The sequence below is a fragment of the Gossypium hirsutum genome, chromosome A02 (genome assembly GCF_007990345.1).
Source record: "Gossypium hirsutum isolate 1008001.06 chromosome A02, Gossypium_hirsutum_v2.1, whole genome shotgun sequence".
NCBI classification, from domain to species: domain Eukaryota; kingdom Viridiplantae; phylum Streptophyta; class Magnoliopsida; order Malvales; family Malvaceae; genus Gossypium; species Gossypium hirsutum.
In genome coordinates this window covers 27,761,733-27,766,310 of record NC_053425.1, presented here as the reverse complement: position 1 = coordinate 27,766,310, position 4,578 = coordinate 27,761,733, and the positions used below count along the sequence as shown (strand labels likewise).

At 38.2% G+C, this 4,578-nt stretch overlaps 1 non-coding gene across 1 annotated transcript; it reads right to left on the bottom strand.

Annotated features, from left to right (window-relative positions):
• Positions 1–1,768: 1,768 nt before the first annotated feature.
• On the bottom strand, positions 1,769–1,875 carry LOC121217320 (small nucleolar RNA R71). Its single transcript, XR_005913392.1, has one exon. It is a non-coding gene; the product is annotated as a small nucleolar RNA R71 (small nucleolar RNA).
• Positions 1,876–4,578: the final 2,703 nt, after the last annotated feature.

The following is a 4,578-nucleotide window of genomic DNA, read 5'->3' as shown; positions in this document are numbered from 1 at the left end:
GCACACGGGCGTGTCACATGGGCGTGTCCCTGTCGAGCCCAAGTTTAGTCCAATTCGGAAAAGGCCAATTTTGAGGGTTCTTAGGCATTCCAAAGCCTATAAATACACCCTAGATGAGGAGGAAAAGGAATACACACAGAGGAGGAAGCAGGGAACTGCTTAAAGAAAGTCGATTGATCCATCTTAGAAGTCGGATTCATCATCAAGACTGAAGATCTCCCCTTAATTTCCCTTCAGGAGTTTTGGGTTTTTCTTTATGTTTTGTATTCATTATTCTTCTGAGATGTTTACCTTTTTAGTTATGAACTAAAACCCCTAAATACCTAAGGGGAATGAAACCTAAGACAGATCTTGTTATTATTATTTGAATTGTATGATAAATATTTGGCTTGTTCTTAATTATGTGTTCTTAATTCTTGTCTTGATATTCCAGGATATTGATTCAAGTTAAGCTCTTATTTAGAGGACGAATAGACCTTGTCTAAGAGTACATTTTTCATAATTAAGCAAAGTTGATTGCGCGCCTAGTGATAGGGTGACAAGATTTCGCCGGATTAGGGTGAAACCTAATAAGGGGATCCATAGATCGAGTTAATGCAACCCTAGGAAGTTAATTAGAAAGAGATTTCAATTATTCAACCTTGGGTTAGACGTTGTTAGTCTTGAGAGGGATAATAATATAACTTAAGGATTTCTACGGATCAAGTCAAATGAATAAACAAGTGAAGTCTAGGTGGATTTTTCCTTAGGTATTGTCTTAATTCAATCGTTTTTCCAAAAGTAATTCCCCAATTCTATTTTCTGTGATTTCTTAGTTTAGTTAATTAGTTAGTTAAAACAAACCCCATTATTCTTAGGCTAGATTATAAAAAAGACAGTCATTACTAGTACTTTTAGTTCCTTTGGGTTCGACAATCCGGTCTTGCTAAAACTATACTACTGTTCGATAGGTACACTTGCCTTCATCGTGATAATAGTTAGTTTCAAGAACGATTCATTATAAATATTTAAAACCTATCACAAATATCACGTATCAAGTTTTTGGCGCCGTTGCCAGGGAACTAAGATATTAGGAACATTCAATTTTTATTACTTTAGCCATTTACTTTTACTGCAATTTAAATTTTATTCTAATTTTTGTTACTAATTCTTTTTTTTCCCTTTTTCTGGTAGGCTCTTATAGTTTATGACTAGAAGAAACCTATCAGGACCATTACTTTTTGATAGTGAGATCGATCGCACAGTTCGCAAAAACCAAAGAGAAATAAGGAGAAGCTTAAAATACACAGAGAACGAGCAAGAGGACGATATTCAAACCACAACCAAGGAGATGGCTGAAAATCAAGAAAACCTGATACCCCCTGTTATTACTGTTAATCCAGTTAATCAGAATCCTACTCCGCGCACTATGTATGATTATGCTAAACCTTCTTTAACAGGAACTGAATCGAGCATAGTTAGACCTGCTGTAGCTGCAAATAATTTTGAACTGAAACCTAACACAATTCAAATGATACAACAGTTTGTTCAGTTTGATGGTTTGCAGGATGAGGATCCAAATGCTCATTTGGTGAATTTCTTGGAATTCTGGGATACATTTAAAATCAATGGCATTTCTGATGATGCCATACATCTTTTGTTGTTTCCCTTTTCGTTGAGGAACAAAGCTAAACAATGGTTGAACTCGTTACCACGAGGGTCAATCACTACCTGGGAACAAATGACCGAAAAGTTCTTATTAAAATATTTTTCATCGGCTAAAATGACTAAATTACGTAATGATATCTCTTCTTTTGTGTAGATGGATTTAGAGACACTCTACGATGCATGGGAGAGATACAAGGATCTCTTGAGACGATGCCTTCACCATGGGTTACCACTCTGGCTACAGGTTCAAACTTTTCATAATGGTTTGAATCCTTCGACTCGACAAATGGTTGACGCAGCTGCTGGTGGAACCATCAATAATAAAACACCTGAAGATGCCTATAAATTTATAGAGGAGATGTCACTGAATAACTATCAGTGGCAAGTCATGAGGACAAAGCCAACGGAAACAGCCGGTGTTTATAACATCGATTCGGTCACCATGCTCTCTAATCAAGTAGAACTCTTGAATAAGAAAATTGATAGTTTTCTTAGTTCTTCACAGGTTCGCCCAATAATGTAGTGCGAAGCAAATGGAGGTGGATCGAGCAATTTAGAATACCCACCTTATGGCCACAACATGGAGAACGAGCAGTTGAATTACATGGGTAATAATCCTCGTTCTCAAAACAACCCTTATAGCAATACTTACAATGCAGGTTGGAGGAATCACCCAAATTTTTCATGGGGAGGCCAAGGAAATCAGAAACCACTACCCCTCCAGGCTTTTAGCAATCAACATACTAGCAGGAGAAAAAGCCGAACCTTGAGGAGATGCTAACCAAATTCATCTTGGTGTCAGAAACTGGTTTTTAGAATACCGAGACATCACTTAAGAATCAACAAGCATCGATCTAGGGGCTCGAGACTCAGATTGGACAGCTTGCCAAGTTGATTTCTGAACGATCACAAGGTAGCTTGCCAAGCAATACAGAATTGAACCCAAAGGAGCAACTTAACGTGATTACTAGTCAAGATGAGGAAGGGTTAGTCACACCTAAACCAGAACCAAGACAAGAAACTGAGATAAGAAAAAGTAAAGGTGAGGTAAACCACAATGAGCAGAAACCGGTAAGTACAGAATACAAACCTCGTGTGCCATATCCTAATGCAACAGGGAAAGACCGCTTAGATGAACAATTTGGTAAATTCCTTAAACTCTTAAAAAATTACATATTAACTTACCATTTATTGAAGCTCTATCGCAGATGCCAAATGCAATGAAATATTTAAAGGAGCTTTTAGCAAATAAGCGGAAGTTGGACGAGAGGTCGCATGTGGAGCTAAACGCAGTTTGCTCAACTATTCTACAGAATAAACTTCCAACAAATTGAAAGATCCAGGGAGTTTTACAATTCCTTGCTTAATTGGTAGTTTAGATGTTAATAAAGCATTAGTTGATTTAGGGGCTAGTATTAACGTCATGCCTTACAAAATGTTTAAACAACTAGGTCTTGGGAAACCCAAACAGACTAGGATGAGCATTCAATTAGTAGATAAAACTATCAGATTTCCTAGGGGTATTATTGAAGATGTGCTAGTTAAAATCGATAAATTTATATTTCCTGTTGACTTCATCATTCTAGACATAGAGGAAGATAGCAACACTCCTTTGATTTTAGGAAGGCCCTTTATTGCAACTGCTAAAGCGATTATTGATGTTGGCACCGATGAGCTCACACTTCGTCTGGTAGACGAAACAATCACCCTTCAAGCTCGCAATTCCTGCAACATATTAAAAATTGAAGGTGATTGTCTAAACCATTCTACTAAAACTGATAATATGGTGCAACCTACTTTGCAGGAAATGAGTTTGAAGGAAGTACATGAGCCATTTTCAAGCAATAGTAGAGGACCTATTTATGAAGAACGAAGGCTACAAATTATGGAGCTAGATGAATGGAAGACACATAAACCGAGAACACACGATAAACCAAAACTACGCCAGGATGAGCTCAATACCTTTGCAAATCAACTTAAGGTTAGAGATAAAGTTTTATTAGATGCCACAGATCCTCACATTGTCACTACCAAACCAAATGAAGAAATCCCTCTTACGGTACTTAGTATTTTCCCATTCGGTACAGTCGAGGTAAATCATCCCAAGTTCAACACTTTTAAGGTAAACAATACCCGCCTAAAACCTTATTTTGATGAGATTCACAGTAGGAATGAGGTGTATAAACTCCTCGAACCACCATGACCATTCAATGGAAAGGTAAGTCGAGTTTAGACTATAAACAAGTGCTTCTCGAGAGGCAACCCAAGCACAACTGTATTAACTTCTTTAAATTTTAGTGTTTAACACCTAACTTACTAACGAAGCTCTTGAATACAGGTTTACCACACAGACACGGCCAAGTACACGGGCGTGCTTAGGACCGTGTGGAAACAGGGCAAAGATTTTCCCCAGCACGGGCTACGATAAATCGCCATGGCCATGCGACATGGCCATGGGTGAACCTGCCAAAACAACACGGGCATGTGACACGCCCGTGCCTTGAAATCGTGGCCGAACCTGTCAATTTAACACGGGCGTGGGAGAAGCGAACGGAGATCGACACGGCCGTGCAACATGGCCGCGTACACCAATATGACTAATTTCAAAAAATACAAAACGCACGGGCTGAGCTTAGAGCACACAGGCGTGCCCCACGGCCATGTGCCCCAATTTCTCTATAAACACCTATTATTTATTTTATTTTATTTTTATCTCTATATTTTGAAATTATTATTTTTATTTTATTTCCTTTTAATACTATTTCATCCTGAGTTTTTACAATTTCTATTCTTCGACTATTTCATTACGAGTAATTATGCTTTAGTATACCTCTTAAAGAGTTCCTGATTTGCTCATAGTCAGAAAGAGCCACAAAACTCATCCTCGCATAGGAACTAAAAACTCCACCGGGAAAGGTTCTCCATGATTGC